This window comes from Oculina patagonica, chromosome 8 (assembly GCF_052425735.1).
Source record: "Oculina patagonica isolate OP01 chromosome 8, crgOcupat, whole genome shotgun sequence".
Classification (NCBI taxonomy): Eukaryota; Metazoa; Cnidaria; class Anthozoa; order Scleractinia; family Oculinidae; genus Oculina; species Oculina patagonica.
In genome coordinates this window covers 20602182-20620186 of record NC_135765.1, presented here as the reverse complement: position 1 = coordinate 20620186, position 18005 = coordinate 20602182, and the positions used below count along the sequence as shown (strand labels likewise).

General features: G+C 40.9%; 1 protein-coding gene, 1 long non-coding RNA gene and 1 pseudogene across 3 annotated transcripts in view; all 3 read left to right on the top strand.

Moving 5' to 3' along the window:
* The window catches only part of LOC144662715 (conserved oligomeric Golgi complex subunit 8-like), a 95272-nt gene that overhangs the window by 71369 nt on the left and 5898 nt on the right, over positions 1-18005 (top strand). The window lies entirely within an intron of this gene.
* Positions 3786-4659, top strand: LOC144662762 (uncharacterized). The gene is made up of 2 exons (XR_013572523.1): positions 3786-4120; positions 4526-4659. It is a non-coding gene; the product is annotated as an uncharacterized LOC144662762 (long non-coding RNA).
* Positions 14874-17973, top strand: LOC144663190 (uncharacterized; annotated as a pseudogene).

Genomic DNA, 18005 nt, shown 5'->3' with positions numbered 1-18005 from the left:
CATCTTGTGCTGGTGACTGCTTTTGTTAATAAACGTTTTCTAACAAAGGAGATTTTGGAGTTCTGTGGGGCTTTGCAGATTTACGGAACGGACGTTTTTGAGAAACCAGTGAAGGTTGAAGATGGAGCCTTTACTGTAGAACCAACTAGACGTCAAAGGCGCCAGATCACCCTGTATATCCGCAATTACACATCCTGTATCCAGTCGCTGGTTCACCAGGGTGATACCTTAAAATTTGTTAAGGAAAAGAATTGTGAAAAAAATCCAGAGACATGGCTTCTTCAATGTCAAATGAAGCGATTAGATCATATTAGCTGTTTCTGCTATAATTTATTATACACTGTTTACTGTCGCAGGACTGATGAAACTCGGCCTGTTGGACACTCTTTCACCAATAAAAATGATGAGGTTCATGGTGTTGGTAAACTGATTTTGGTTATTGCTGTGACTTCGTATGCCCTTAGGCCTCCTCACCCACTCTTCCAAACCCCAGAAACTGATCAGAGAAGGTTGCAGAGAACGAAAATACCTTGTCATTTGATTTTCTGTTTCACAACTGCCATCAACATGAGCCCTATTAAAATAATAAATTAATGTTTTAGGATCAATTTGTTTACGACTGCTCCTGTGCTGCTGGAGTTTGGGGTGAGGTTTAACGGCCAAATAGTTTTGTCCCCCTGAAGAAGGCAGCATTGCCAAAACGTCGGAAACATTTTTTTTGACTACAGCATAGTGTCTACCTATTTTTGTCATTTATACATTTGGATGTACATGACCTTTATCTCTACCTCTTTTAAGATCACCAAGATTAATTATTATTTGATTATTGTTCTGGTTTCAGGAAGTTATTTCGAATGTGAGAACTTGTGTCACAAAAAGGGAAATAGTAGGCATCTTTGTGTTTGGTAGGTGGCAATTGTGTAAGTTTTAAAAACCAAAAGCATTAACAGTATGGTTTTATTATCTCCCAGTACCCATTGTCCAAAGACCAGGTAATATTGTGACTAACAAAGACATTATTTTGCTGATTACTCCGGTGTGCACCAGGGATGTGTGATATCTGCCTTCCTGTCTAAAAATAAACATAGACTGGCTTACATGGAGAATGTCACAGAGAAACATCACACTAGCATAAGGTGGGTGCTCTACATGAAACAGGAACACTTGGAATTTGCTGATCACAGACGTTTTGTCCTCCCACAGTCAGACACAAAAGGAAGAGGTTATATGGCATAGCCAGAACCATCGGCATGAAATTAAACATGGATAAAACTAAAGTTGCCCAATGACCCTAACAAGAAACCCATCCTGATAAACAACCAAGCACTGCAATATGTGGAAAAGTTTACCAACATGTACCAAAGGAAAAGATGTTAACCTGCATGGTGTGGCAGGAAAGGACATTGTGTGACATTTGAATAAAGCAACAGCTGCATTTGCCAACATATAATCAATCTGGAAATCAAGTACCTTAGCTGTAAGACCAATGTTAGGTTACACAAACATAATTCTCTAGCCATCTTACTTACAGATCAGAGTGCTGGCGAATGACTGAATAGGATAACCACTGGCTTGTTACCTTCCATACCACCTGTCTCAGGAGAATTAAGCAAGTTATCTGGCCCAATAACACCAGACAACTACAAGCTAAGCCAGGACCTTGACATTAAAGTCATTATGGTGATTGACATTTTTTATGGTGATAGTAAAACACCAGAGCAACTATACAATATTCCTGGCTTCAATTTACAGTGATGATGTAAACCTGTCAGGAATCTGGTCATGAGCGCTGATTGGTCTGCTATGACATTTTGCATAATTTATAAAAGTATAATTATTCACACTTCTATGGAAGTTTTCGACAGAGCCTTCAGTCCATTTGCCCTATGTTTCTCGTGCCATTATAGCATGAAAGCCAAATTTAGACCCTGTACAGTTCTGTTTGGGGAGAAGACGTGTTTGTCAACTTACTAACAGGTTATGGCAAATCGCTTATCTTTAAAATGGTGCCTCTCATTCAGGCGTGGATGCATGAAAATTTGTTGAGGTAATTTGTTGAAAAAGCGAGGTAAACAAAAAAACTTCGTGACGAGTACAAAGACTAATTACGGACAAAAGGAAGCAGAAAGAAAATAATAAAATAAAATAAATAGATAAAATAAAGTGCCTTACAAAATTTCACCTAAAAAAAAAGCCTTAGAGTTGAATTTGAGACTTTGAGCTGCTTTTTTCGATAGATATTTTATCTTTTAGAAGGGCTAGGAAGGTTTCGAAGTGGTAGTGTTGTTCATCTCTCGAGGCAGTGTAGATATAATATTTAGCAATGAGTACACAGAGGTTTAAGCCAAGTCGTAAAGGAAAGTTAGTTGTAAAACCATAGATAATGTTTTTCTCGTGTAGCTCAATGGAATCGTCATTTTTGACGTTCCACCACGTAGCAAACGTATTCCAGAAAGTCTGTACATTCGGACAAGAGACAAAAAGATGTCTCAGGGTTTGCGTTTGCGTGCATAGGTGGCATTTATCATGGTCCTTGATTTTATCTCTGTAAAGGGTTGAATTGGTTGGTAAAATATGGTGAATAATTTTGAATTGGAAGATAGCAAGTCGAGTGTCTTTTGTTACTTTAAAAGGAATATCGTAGATAGCGCGTATTGTGCTATCGTCCAGACTCAATTGCCTCAATCTTCTTTCTGCGGTCGGGGTTTCAAACTTTTTGTTTATGAGAATTTTGGTAGCCACTTTGCATGACAATTTACCGATATCTATTTTCTGGTTATGATCTGATTTGCGCTGCGCTTCGTCAGCAGAGCTTTTTAGTGAACGGATCCAGCTAGCAGGTATGGCATTACATAAGCCACAGTACTTGAGAAATGTTGTTTTGATTTGGAATTTAGTGTAGAAATCATTAAATGTTAAGAAGTTGTTTCCACAGAAAATATCTTTGATTCGGACGACCCCCGATTCGTGCCATTTTCTATAATACACGGAGAAGCATTCAATTTTGATAAAAGAGTTGTTCCATATGATTTCATTAAGTATTCGTTCTCTTGTTTCTGGAGAGTGTTGGTTAATAGTCTGCCAGATGTAAAGGACGTCTTTATAAAAGTCAATTGGAATATCTATTTTAAGCGATTTTAGGTCATAGTTGCATTCAAATAGAAAAGGTCCTCCTAAGTGCTTTATAAACGATAACGGTATGTGACTCCAGCATGCGTTATTTTTACTTTCATGTAATCTTCGTATCCAGGAGACTTTCTATGCTTTGTTTATGGTGTCAAAGTCCGGTAAATCTAAACCACCTTTTGTCTTTGGTCCTATCATTGTCGTGTGCTTGATTTTAGCAGGTTTACTGTTCCAAACAAAATCGGAAATGGTTTGCTTTACTAAGGCTGGGAAGTTTGGCGGAAAAGACAGCATTGATGTGTTATAGATGAGTTTGGATAGTCCGAGGGTTTTGAGTATAGTTATTCGGCCATACAAAGTGAGGTTTCTTGGAAGCCATATGTTGAGTATGCTTTTCATTGAACCTAATTTTTGTTCGAAGTTTTTCTTGTAAGAGACTTCCTCGTTGTAGGTAAAGTCAATTCCAAGGGAATTTATCGGTTTTGAAGGCCAAGCAATATCTAAGGGAGCTTCAGAGTTATGTCTGAGAGCACCTAGCCACATTCCTTCGGTTTTAGTTTTGTTTACCTCTAGTCCTGAAGAACGCTGAAAGGCGTTCAGTATCTCAAACAGCTTTTCAGCTGAGGTTATGTCAGAAACAAAGGCAGTCGTTGTTGGTTTTGAAACGTGACGTTTACTCCACATCTTATCACAGGAACTTACTTTAATTTAAATGTTATCGAATTATCCTTTCTATCATACCGCGTGTTACTTATTTTATTTACTGTGGTAGACCAGCCCTAGGCTGCTATGTCCGATGTAGGAAAATCGTCATAACCGCAGGTTTTGCGCACGTGTTTCTCGGTTAGATAAATCCGTAAGAATTTCTAAGTTAGACCAGTTCTAGTGTAGACTTCACTGCGTCAACATCTACTCGGCATTGGGCCATAGATTTCTCTCTACACTCGTGGTTACCTACTCTATCAAGTCTAATTCAGTGCGTGTGCAAACCAAAGTAAGTTATCTATTCCTTATTTTTAGGCTTATCCTTAGTTTTCCTTGTTATTTGTTTTGCGTTAAGTTTCGTTTTTCTCGACTATTAGGATAGCTTCTATACCGTTTATATCGAGTTAGTTTAGTTGGCATATTATACTCGAACCATTAAGAAACTATCTCGCTAGGCTAAGTTTTATCTTATTATAAGGTTAATTGTCATAAACTCCTATCCAAAATTAGCCGTCATATAAGACTTTATCGTTGGTTAACTTTCTATAAGATTAGTATATGCGCAGATTATGTTACGTTTCTTCATTCGGACGTTATTGTGAATGTTAGCTATAATTATATATCTCGCGAATTGTTTAGCTTGTATGCTTAGATTTATTAGTCACGTTAGTTCTATTTTGCTATTATATTTCAGTTCGAACCGACATACGGTTTACGGCAATCATTTCAACAACACTAGCACGTGGTTTGAATCAATCATCTTTGTATCGCTCTTAATTTGAACCTGTATGGAACATTGAACTCTGTCAATTAAACTCTGTTATTGTCGTAGTCAGAATTTCTTGTCGAGTTCGTTTACGTCACGCACTTCTCTACCCCGTGTGATTTACTTGGATTTTTGGTTTGGCATTCTGTCCTTGTGAATTACAGTCGTGTCATCAGCATATTGCGAAATTTTAAATTCCTTGTCATAAATTTTTATGCCTTTGATGTATTGATTGTTTCTGATAGCATTGGCTAAGATTTCAGCGCAGAGGACAAAGAGGATACCAGATAGCGGGCACCCCTGTCTTACGCCTCTTTGAAGATGGAAAAATTCCGACGCGTAGCCGTTATTGATGACACAACTGGAGATATCGGTGTAGAAGGTTTTAACCCACTTTTGAATGTTAGGTCCAAAGTTGAACGACCGCAAGGTTTTGTTTAAGAAATTCCAATCGAGCGAGTCAAAAGCTTTTTTGAAATCGATGAAAATAGCGAGGCCGGGAATGTTTTCTAGGGATGTTACTTTCATTATATCTTGTATGAGTCTGATGTTTTGTCCGATATATCGACCTTGGATATACCCGGTTTGATCGTCATTTATGATGTTTGGGAGAACTTTAGATAGTCTGCTAGCTATGACTTTGGCTGCTATTTTATAATCAATATTGAGAAGGGATATCGGTCTCCAATTTTCTAAGTAGAGTCTGTTTTTTCGTTTCTTGGGCACTACTTTAATAATGCCTTGTTTCTGGGTTATATTTAGCTTTCCGTGCGTGAAAGCATAATCGAAACTTGCAACCATTTCATCTCCTAATAGAGGCCAGAAGAGTAAATAAAATTCTACCGAAAGGCCGTCGCTTCCTGGGCATTTATTCTTTGCGCACTCTTTTAGAGTTTTTAAGCATTCTTCTTTCGTTAGGGGGTTTTCAAGATCGATTTGTTCAGCGTCACTTAGACGAATAAGATTTGGATCATCGAAGAAAGTTTTATCATTCGAATTATCGGTTGGTACGGCGGAGTAAAGGTCCTTATAGAAATGTTTTTGGCATTTTAAGATTTCATTGGCTTCTGTTATTTCTTGATCATCATGTATTTTAAGTTTTGCAATAAAGGAATTGGAGTGTTGCCTTTTTTCTAAATTGAGGAAATATTTCGTATTTTTTTCGCCATGCTCGTGCCATCGAATTCTGCTTCTGATAATAGCACCATTAGTTCTATACTCGGCAATTTAGTTTAATTCTGATCGAAGTCGATAAAGTTCTGTGATATTTTCTTTCGATCTGTTGGTTTCTAAGATTTTCATTAAACGCTCGATACGACTCGAGAGCTCTTTTTCAATGTTTCTGCGTTCTCTGTTTTTTCTTTTAGAGTACTGAACGCAGAAACCCCTTATTTCCATTTTTATCATGTCTCAAGCAAGGCCTTTGTCAGAAAGGTAACTATATTTGTCTTTGAATTGAGGAATTTTGTGTGAAAGTTGTTCAATGAAGTTGTTGTCTTTTAAGAGAGAATTGTTAATTTTCCAGAAACCTGGACCTCTTCGAACATAATCTTGGGACTGGATTGTCAGGGTGATAGCGGAGTGATCTGTTAAAGTGGAGTTTTTGATGTTCGTGTCTAAAGCGAGAGGTTTAAGATCTTCAGAAATCATCCAGTAGTCCAATCTACATTGTACTTTGAAAGCTTTATCTCGCCACGTGAATTGTTGTTGATTAGGGTGTTGGCACCTCCAGACATCAAGGAGTTTCAGAGAAGTGCATAAATTTCTGATTTCACTAATTACGTTATTCTTCTTGTTCACGTCGGATCCGCCAATTTTATCGCAAGGTGTTAACGCGCAATTGAAATCGCCGCCGACAATCATTTTGCGATCTGAGCGATGTTTAAGAATATTGAGTAAATTTGAGTAAAAATCTTTTTGATCAGTGTTGTTGTTAGGGCTGTAGATGTTACACAGCTGAAATTCAGTATCGTGAACAGTTGCTTTGAGTAATAAAAATCTGCCATTCTCGTCTGCGAAGATGTCATCTACATGAATGGGTAATTTAGGATTGAATAAAATCATTGTTCCTCTGGAATGATTTGTACCGTGGCTGTAATAAACATCACCTCCCCATTCTGATTTCCAAACAGTTTCAACGCTTTTTGTGGAATACGTTTCTTGCAAAACAATTATGTCAAATTTGTTGTTATGAAGCCATCGAAAAAGCTGCCTCCTTTTACGCATTTGGTTTATACCTCTGACATTTAACGAGCAAAACTTAGCTACAAAAGGAGTTGTCATTTCAGATTATAAAAGGTGATACCACTATGGAATTAGCTACATGATCAGAACAATAAGCTTCTAAGATAATTAGCATTAGACTTTGAAAAACGATTAATACTACTTCGATTCCAGTCGATTTATCCACTTTTCGTCTCACAAAAAGCTGAGGTGTGTTTGCAAATAAAGCGAGAACATGAAACAAATAAATCACAAAAAAACATGTATAAAATACGAGGTAGAGCATGCCAAAAAGGTAATAGTTTTTGTAGAAAGGAAATAAATAAATAAATAAAGCAGTTTATAAACAAACCCTAGCTTTATACGGCCGTGACCGCTGCCTCCGCTCAAAATCTGTTTCATAGCAAAGTTCATCCGAAGTCCTCAAGGTCTTCTTCGGAGAGGATCCTTATCGGTCGATCATCGGGCGAGCATTTCACAAAAATCTTTCCATCTAGTGTCCAAACGCTAGTAAAGATCTTAGTTTTCTTCATTTGGAACGCCTTGTCAACAATGTGCCTTCTATATGCTGTAAGGTTTTCGTTGATGAAAATTCCTTCTCGTGCTTCAATCGCAGATGCATAGGACTCAAAGATGTCGGATACTTTAACATTTCTTAGCTTAGTTCTTTCCTTGTATAATGTAACGAGAGCCAAAAGTATCCAGACCCCTCCCCCTTAAGGAGTTGAGTTGTCACGTGATTTGAGTCAGAGTTTGTGCAATAAACATGGCCGCTAGTTGAGCTTGTTGTGACTGCTTTCCTTACTAAAATGGCCTCTTCACATTGGTGGCAGCGGTGGTCGACTCCAATTAAGCCTGGAAATCCTTTTAAGCAGGATTTGGAGGATCTTAGCCCGTTTTTCGTACGATCAGAGGTCGGAGAAAACTCAGAAATCTCAGCCACGGAAACACCACGTGCGAAGTCTTCAAATCCCTTTCGAAGTGACGACGACAGTGGTTTCGCAGAAACGTCAGCGCCGATCACATCGTCAGTAAGTTCACCGATGGTAACAGCACGACCGAGTTCACTTGTACCATCTGCAAATCCTTTTCGTAGCGAAGAAAGTGACAGCTCAAACCTTGCAAAGTCGTCTAAGCTCACAGCCGAGCGAAAAATCAGAAAGCCAGTGAAACTCCCCGAAGACTTCGATGGAAAACAACCTCTAAAGGAATACCTGATGCATTTTGAGCGCTGTGCACTCATCAACGGATGGAACCAGGAGGAGAAGGCTATGTTTTTGACAGCGAGTCTTCGTGGCGAAAGCAGGAAATTATTGAGCGGGCTAACAGAATCGGAGGGCCAACAGTATGCAAAGATTGTCGAGCGACTGGAACTCCGCTTTGGCGTGGAGAAACAGGCCGAGTTACATCAGGCTAGGCTGTTAAATCGCCGACAGTTTGAAGGTGAGAGTCTCCAAATGTTAGCTACAGATATTCGTTCATTGGTAGACTTAGCATACCAGGACGTAGATACCCCTGTGCAAGAACGCTTTGCAGTACAACATTTTATTGATGCATTAAGTGAGAAAGATGATAGGCTGTACCTTAGGCGGGAAAAACCCAGCACTTTAGATGAAGCCCTTTCCCTTGCTAGAGAATTGGAATCCCTCCGGCTGTTGGACAGCAATAACTCTTTTAGACGGGCGGGTAGTAAAGTCAGAGCCATGGAAACGGAACGAACACAATTGCAAATGCAAGTTGATGGGCTACAAAACAAAATAGACCAGCAGCAACAGCAATTAGAAGCCCAGGAAAACATCATCACCCAATTAAACGAATTTCTGTCAAGACAAATGCAGTCACAGAGTAACAAAACCAATAGAAACCAAGGGTCACAGGGAGCTCAAAGGAGGGGATGGGAGTGTTGGAATTGTGGAGAAAGGGGGCACTTGAGAAAAGAATGTCCCAGATTAAGAGGAGGATCAGCACCTACCCAGCCTTCGGGAAACGGGAACAGGGTGTCCCCAAGGAGCCGGGAGGATGCCTGAGCAATCAGTTACAAGGGCTCCAAATTAGTGACACTGTTGTTGACAATTGTGGAATTGATGAAAGAATGACTGTACTGCCTGATCAAAAATCTAGACCGTATGGACTTTATGTTATTGGTTTTATTGGACAGTGTAAACTTGCTTGGCTGGTGGACACAGGTGCCATGAGAAATGTTCTATCCTTTAAGTGTTACATGAAGTTGCCCGAAAGTTTGAAATTTCCTTTGTGTGAAGATGGTTCGCAAGTGTTTGTAGCAGATGGTCGCAAAACCAGTACGTATGGAACTGGAAAGTTGTCTGTGAGAATTGGGAGGCAAGATGTCACTTTAAGTGTAGTAGTAGCAGACATTGAGGATTCCGCTATACTTGGCATGGAATTCCTGGCAGATGTCGATGCGAAAATTGACTTGGTCCAACAGCAACTTATCATAAACGGAGAACAGATCGACTGCTTCAGTGAGGGTTACCAACAACTTAGCCTAAGATGCGTTACGCGGCGTCTTGTTACAATAGAACCGCACTGTGAGGCAGTAATACCAGTTCGTCTTCTCCACCGTCAATCATCTTCGAATGAAAGTGTCAATCAAGGACTAAGAATCTTGGAACCCTGTGGCAACCGTCTTGAAGATAAGGGGCTATATGTTGGAAGAACCTTAGTTTCTGCAGGAGAGACTGGCCTTGTGCCTCTGCGAATTCTTAACACCTCTGAAACAACGCAGACCATTGGTGCTCAAACTGTTGTAGCTGTGGCCAAGCCAGTAACTGGTGTTGCAGAGTTGGAACTTCCTGAAGCGAACATGCAGTGCACTAACAACACTCAGCAAGTAGAAGAGGATTCTGGGGTCTTGTTACCAGATCCACTCGAGGAACTTTGGCAGCGAAGCACAGAGCAGTTGACTGAAGAGGAAAGCCAGGCAGTGGCTGAGCTGTTACATCAGTACAAGGATGTATTCTCTTTATCAGAGCAAGACCTGGGCAGAACCACCTTGATAAGGCACCACATAGACACGGGAAACGCAAGACCCGTTAAACAGCAACCTCGCCGCACTTCACCATCCAAACATGCGGAAATCGAGAGACAGGTAGAGGACTTGTTGCAACGTGGCATTGTGAAGAAATCAAACAGTCCCTGGTCATCTCCTGTGGTGTTGGTGACCAAGAAGGATGGGTCACAAAGATTTTGCGTGGATTACCGAGAAGTGAATGCTGCAACTGTCAAATACGCATACCCGCTACCACGCATTGATGATTCCTTGTCTGCTCTCTCTGGGGCAAAGTGGTTCTCCACATTAGACCTAGCGTCTGGGTATTGGCAGGTTCCCATGGATCCAGCTAGTAGTGGCAAAGCTGCTTTTGTAACCACCTCAGGCCTCTACGAATGGACCGTCATGCCCTTTGGCCTCACTTCCTCTCCTAGTACCTTTGAGCGATTAATGGAGCTTATTTTAGCTGGGCTCAGATTCGAAACCTGTTTGATATACTTGGATGACGTAATTGTGTACGGAAGAACTTTTGTGGAAGAACTGAAGCGTTTAGAGGAGGTGTTTGTGCGCTTTAAGGCTGCTGGACTCAAGCTGAAACCCAGCAAATGTGTGCTGTTCCAGAAGAGTGTTGCGTACCTAGGCCACATTGTGTCCGAGAGTGGCATTAAGACTGACCCTGCAAAGGTTGAACGAGTTTGCGAATGGCCAGTACCAGAGAATGCAACAGAGGTTAAGAGTTTCCTAGGACTTGCCGGTTACTATCGGCGCTTCGTTCCAAATTTTGCCCAAGTAGCTAGACCTCTTCACAAATTGACGGAAGCTAAAGTTGACTTTGTGTGGGCACCCGAGTGCCAGTTGTCGTTTGAGAAAATGAAGACCTTGCTGTCTACGGCCCCTGTTTTATCGTACCCAGACTACACGGAAGAGTTTATACTTGACACGGATGCCAGTAATCATGGTATTGGAGCTGTCCTGAGCCAGCTGAAGAACGGAGTGGAACATCCTGTTGCTTATGCAAGCAGAACCCTGACCAAGGCCGAGAGAAATTATTGTGTTACACGAAAAGAGCTTCTTGCTGTTGTGGAGTTCGTGAAGCAGTTCCGCCATTATTTGCAGGGGCCAAAGTTTCGCATAAGAACTGACCACGCACCCCTTCGCTCAGTGCTTAAAGTCAAGGAACCAGAGGGACAGTTGGCGAGGTGGATAGAGTTTATGAGTTCATTTAGCTATGAGATTGAATATCGAGTTGGCCAGCGGCATCAGAATGCTGACACATTGTCACGAAGACCATGTAACGATGGCTGCAAATGGTGTAAGGAGTGGAAGAAGGTTGAGCAAATGGTTAGTGTTGCTGTTCAAACTGACGTTTCACCTGCTGTGTGTGGTGAGTTTGTGGTAGAGCAAAGAGAAGCCCTTCTTGACAAGCAATGTGAAACAGAGTTGTCGTCAGTTAGTAACAAACATTACCCAGCCAATCATCCTGTAACTGACTCAAAATGCAACACCATTAAATTGGAACCAACCTGGACTCGAGAGTACCTTTATGGCCAACAAGTTGCAGATCCTAGCCTCAAAGTGATCATCCAGTTCAAAGAGGCAAGTCCTGTTAGACCAGGGTGGGAGGATGTGTCTCCGTATGACCGTACAGTCAAGGCACTTTGGGCTCAGTGGGACCAGCTGGAATTCCGAGATCAAGTACTGTGTCGGAGATGGGAGGAGGGAAGTGGTACCAGGAAAAAGTATCAGATTATACTTCCAAGGAGCTTGCAAGAGACTGCACTTAAGGCTCACCATAATCATACAACTGCGAGCCACAGGGGTGTTAATAAGACACTGGGAGCACTTAGAGCACGATACTACTGGCCAGGTCTGACTGCTCAAGTCAAGAAGTGGGTCAAAGTTTGTCATGACTGCGGTGCTAAAAAGAACTGGGGAAAGACACGACGTTCGCCACTGAAGCAGTATGTAGTCGGTGCTCCAATGGAACGCCTAGCCATGGACATACTTGGACCCCTTCCTCAGACACCTCGTGGTAATAGATTTGTCCTTGTTGTAACAGACTACTTTACAAAGTGGACCGAGAGTTATGCAATTCCCAATCAAGAAGCCGTCACAGTAGCTGAGAAATTAGTGAGTGAATTCGTGTGCCGTTTTGGGGTCCCTCGGGAGATACACAGTGATCAAGGGACCAATTTCGAGTCCAAGGTCATGGCCGAGGTGTGTAAGCTCCTGGACATTGAGAAAACTAGGACCACGCCACTTCATCCACAGTCGGACGGCCAGGTAGAGCGATACAATCGAACACTGATTGAAATGCTTCGTGGCAAGTTGAAAGAAAGTCAGGACGATTGGGACCTGCAGCTCCAACCATGTATGATGGCTTACAGAAGCTCTGTTCATGAGTCCACAGGAGAGACACCAAACATGCTGATGCTGGGGCGAGAAATTGAAGTACCATTGGATGTAATTACTGAGTCAGCTCCAGACACACCGCCGTTGACAACCGACTATGCCGTGGCTCTGCAACAGAGATTGGCCGGAGCACATGAAGTAGCCAGGCGACATCTGGGAAGAGCTGCAGAGCGTCAGAAGAGAAATTATGACAAGCGAGTTTCTAATAAGCCATACCGGGTTGGGGACAGTGTCTGGTTTCACAACATTCGTCGCAAGAAAGGCAGGAACCCCAAGCTGGATTGTCCGTGGGAAGGCCCTTACTTAGTAGTGACTGTGCTGTCAGATGTAACATACCGTATTCAGAAAAGTCGAAGAACGAAACCTAAAGTGATTCACGCAGATCGTCTTAAGCCATATCTTGGACCTGCCCTAAAGAGTTGGATCTCAGACAAAGAAGAGACTGTTACGCCTGTTGAATCCCAAGTTGTGAGTGCTGGAGAAGATGAGCCTGTTACTGGTGGCTCTGTTTCAGCTGTTTTGAGGGAGGGCGAGTCTGATGGCGGTGCTGCCATGGAGTGTCTAGATCCTGTTATTGGCAGCAGTCCACAGGAGGCGGAGGCAATGCCCGACGATGCTGAATCTGATGTAGGGAGCAGTGAAACTGAAGAAGTTGCAGAAACTGATGCAGATGCAGAGATACCTTCCCATGCTATGCCAGCTATGCTAGCTAGCAGACAACCGAGCGAGAAGGAGGACTGCGAGACCCCTTTGGGTGGACACTCCTCACAGAATGTACGGAGTCGTTATGGACGAGAGCGGAGACAACCAAATCGTTATGGTGACTGGGTGTAACCCTTTCACTTGCATAGACATTGGACAGTTAATGTAATTTTCAAGAGTTATTACGTGTGTTGAGACTGTAAAAGTTTGGATCTAACTAGTTCTGTTTTGATAGGATACGTGCTGACTGCGTACTAGGAACTGGACAGTTTTGTTAATGTTCAACTCTCATGTCAGTCGTTCATGTTTAAGTCTTGTTATCGGGATCTTTACACTGAGGCCAGTGTACTTAAAGGAGGGGGCAGTGTAACGAGAGCCAAAAGTATCCAGACCCCTCCCCCTTAAGGAGTTGAGTTGTCACGTGATTTGAGTCAGAGTTTGTGCAATAAACATGGCCGCTAGTTGAGCTTGTTGTGACTGCTTTCCTTACTAAAATGGCCTCTTCACAATAATTTCGCTTTCGTCTTATGACTACAAAATTTCACGATGATTGGTCTACGACCCTTCTTGGGGCGATGTAGTTTGTGAGAGATCTCTATCTCTTCAGGCTTTATGGCGACGTTAATCGCGCTGGCGACTTTCAGGACAACGCTTTCCGGGTCAGTGTAAAGGTTCTCTGGTATTCCATGGATTTCTAAAGAGTTTTTACGTGTGTACTGTTCTAATGCGTCAAATTCGTCCCACAGTTTTTGGGAGTCGTCGATCTGTTCGTCTAACAAACTGTTCGTTTGTTTTAGCTTCTTTTTTCGTGTCGTCTAGCTCTTTCTTGAGGGAAGCGTTTGCCGTGGAAGCTTTCTCCAGCTTGCTTTTGAATCCCTGCTGCTCTTGGTCATAGAACGCGAACGAGTTTTTTAGGTCGGTGAGTTCTTGTTTTAGATCTTTATTTTCTTTCGAGATGCTCGATACTGTGGCCTGGATGTTAATGAGGAGGTTCTTTATATCGCGTAGACTGGGCTCTTGTTCTTCGAAGGAAATGGTATTTTCATCTTCGGATTCTAACGCGCGTTCGTCTTGGTCCGCCATGTTGGATTTTTTGGCACAACTCGCTTCATCCTCGACCGACCCACGGTCGCCTCTTTTATGTTTTCCGGACGTGGCCATAGCTGTCCCAGACATCTTGTAATATATTTCTTTGAAACTAGGCACTTTTTACCGTAGTTAACCGAGCGGAGGAAGCCGCATTTAGCTTAGCTTTGAAACATGCGACTAGTTCGGGGCGAGGCCGCGCATGCTCTTAAAAAAAAAAAATTTGTTGACTTGCTGGAAGAAAGATACCGTAATCATCCGCTATTAGTGTTGATGCAAGACCAGGTCAAGAAATTGACTTCTCTCAACTTAAGAGCAGTGTTTGTGGGTGCTGAACAAGAACTAGCAGTTCTTCAAGGCATCAAAGAAGGAAAGTTTACCTTTGTTTTTATATCGCCCGAATCGACGCTGGCATCAGAAAGATCGCAAAAGGTGCTCGAGAGCGATATTTATTGGCGCAATTTAATTGGGATAGCTGTGGACAACAAGGATCTGTCTGCATTTTGTCGATGGTATTCTTGATTAATAAGATCAGATCTTTTATAAGCAATGTGCCGTTGGTTGCCCTCACTGCAACTGAACTTTTGGAGTTTGAATCTCAAAAAGAAATCTTATAAGCCCAAACAAATGAAATGTGAGATATTTACTGCAGAAGTTGGACACCTCTTTGCCACTACTTGAGAATTTCCAGTGTCTGATAAAGGAGTTGTTGGAGAAAGGAAAAGACAGTCAACGGACAATCATCTACTGTCAAACTATAAAACAATGCTCACATTTATTCAGAATGTTTGAGTTGCATCCCTGTATCATGTAGAAAGTAATCACAGAAATTGATTGGTGGACATGATGCACTCAGGAATCCTATCAAGTGTTAAAGATAATGTCCTTGACCAGATTGCAACATTTGCTTATGGTATGGGGGTAAACTGTGAAGGCGTCACTCGAGTGATCCACTTTGGTCCGTCCAAGTCCATTGAGTCATACATGTATGCAGGAAAGTAGTCGCTGTGGACGTAGGGGGGAGCAAAGCGATGCGCTCTTGCTGTAAAATGGTCTGAACCTCAAGGCAGCAGATTTGGACATGAAAGAGTGTGTGCAGTCAAGTACTTGTCGTAGATAATTAACGCAGCAAGCAGATCAGAAAGCGGAGAGGCGGCTGTATTCGCAGGCTAGCCATGGAGGCTTGTGACTGAATTCCATCTCAAAGAACAGGGCTCAAAATTGCGACCAATGCCACTTACTTTTCCCCTTGGAACTTTTGCAACCTGAATTCTTTTTGATTTAAATGTACATGTGCATTAAAGCATTAAAGTTAAAATAAACCTCTTTTCTTGTCTTGTTTGCCTTTGTCGTAAATGGCCAAATCCCATAAAATAGCCTGATTACCTCCAAACTATACCGACTTCTGTCCACAATATTATTTTCTGCAATGCCATTACAGTTTATCTCTTGGAACTGCAGGCGCAGAATTTTGGAAAAAGACGGCTGAACAGAAGTGTTTGACTTTTGACGAGAACATGCAACCTTTTAAATCAGCATGAAGAATACACGTTAATTAGTAAGCGAGGAATATCTAATTTCCTCAAAGAAGATGCCAAAGGGTTTCTTAACATCAAGCAGGAAGTTTTTAAAAAATTAAGTTTGACTGCTCCTGAAATCGTTACACTTCAGCCTCCAGAAATGTCTCTGCTTTGACATTAATTCCAAGTGACACAGATAAAGAAGTAGTTGTATATATGATTTGAAATTCTTGATCTTTATTTAATCAATTATATTATTGGTTATTTAAATTTTATTACGTAAAATCATTTTGTTTTTTAGGAAATAAGTCAAAATGTTATGTAGATGAGCTTCTAAATACACGCCTCACCCACCCCCCCTTCAAGCATCTTTTTGCTTTTTACAGATTGTGTTTCAATTAAGATTTATTATTATATTGTTATAGTTGTTGTCAAAACCAGCACTAATGGTGATTGTCTGTACAATGCAATGCAATGCACTTCATGTCAGGTCAGTGGGTGGTCAAAAAGGCATCAAATTGTCTTTAAATATGGCACCCTAATCCAAAATTGCCACGAGAAGACTGGGGCCTAGATTATTTGCATAAAAGAGACGTCTCTAAATGCATTCCGGGATACATAAGGTCTCAAAATGTGGTTTGGTCGAAAGCTGAATTCAAGAGCTTTCTTTTGATATGAAACTCGAGTATTTTTGGCCTGCTATCAGAGAATCTCAAACGAGAAGGATGTGAACTATCTGTCGGCTATCGATTCTGTGCTTGAAAGTATTTATAGGTATCCTTAGAAAGGTTTTTAAGAGAAGAAGTGAAAGCTGATATAAGCAACACGCAAAGATGCTTTGATGACCAGGTAAAAATCGTATGATTTTTGTTTTGCTGAATTTCACTTCTTATCAAAGATATAGGACTGAAAGCGCACTCGATATTATGAGGGCAATGGTAGCAATGCCTCAGTTGAAGAGTAATAGGTTTGATCTTGCAAACTTCATAAAGGCATGTAAGGTGCTAGGCAGAAGGCCCTGCAATGGTCTAGAGCAATGAAAACAGAGCTGAACACAATTACTGTAACAGGAGAATAAACCGGCTGAAGACAAAGGTTTGTGTGTAAATATAATTTCATAATTTGCGAATTGCATCTTTCGTAAATACAAATGAGATTCTGTAATTCATGCATAGTGTATGAGTGCAAAGCAAAAGATTTGCACGGTCGTGGATCTTCCAACATAAGTCTTGGCCTCTCTATTTGCTCCTTTGATGTTTTCCAGGTTTCATTACCATATCCTCTGTTAACTATGATAACACCTGTCTTTTTGCTGGTCTTAAAAACGATGGAATCACAATTACTTTGACAGCTTGCTGTAATTTTACCGGCACAGTGAGGACTTGCAGTTATTTTATTTGTTTGCCCAACATATTTTATTTTTTTTTTTTATGTTATTTTGTTGTTTTATTTTAATTTTATTTTATTTTGGTTTAAGGTTTAAAATTGAGGGTCTCAAGGTTACTTTTAAATTTGAGGAAGTGCCCATTGACATGAAAATACTTGCTATGTTGCCTTGGAGGGTGAGTTATCAAACAGTGCCAAGTTTTTTTCCTCATTTGCAAATGATATATCAAAAGAAAATTGTTCAGATTTAAAGATCATAATTATTTGGAACTAATGGTGGAACCATTTGGCATCCTTGGAAGTATGAAGAAAGGATTACAGTTGCTAACCAAGTTGACAAATTTAAGCAGTCTTTATCAACAAAACAACTCAATGAAAAGCAATTTTGAACTAAGGTCACAGATTTCATTTCAAAGAAAAATATTTGCCAGGAATTTGTGCCACTGATTGGCAAGTTGATAGAAAAAGCCCATGTGGAGCCTCTCCATCTAAAGAACAATGCATGGCAGTACTTTTTAACGTGTTTTAAAAGAGGCTATTACCAAATCTAATCTTTCTGGTGCATGCAAGAAGTTTAATGATGTCCCAAAAGGTAGACCTTTTTGCAACTGCCCTTAAGTATGAAGTTAAAGCTAAATGCCTTACTAGAAAGGTTATCAAATGGTATGATGAAACACAGGACAATGGTCAAGATTTGCAGTACCGCTTTACAGGGAAATAATGTTTTTTCGTAACTTTATGCGCTTGGTCAAGTGGCTTTGCAAAGAAAGACTCTAAACATCAGAGGCAAGGCTTTTTACTCTTTTTACCTTTTTAATATTTTATTTTTGTATTCTAGTGTATTTTTATTTTTTATTGTAAATAATTTTAGAGGGCCACTGGTTTGTTAGCATTTTTTATGCAATTTTAGTGCTACCCTCGTTAAATAAAGACTTTACATACTTACTTACATTTATTTAGTTTTGATCTATCCTTATGTCGGGCTTAAACTAAGGGATTGTGTGTCCATTTTTAATAGGTTTGATATCACTGCTTAACAGCTGAGCCGATTGGCTGTTGTTGCAAGGGA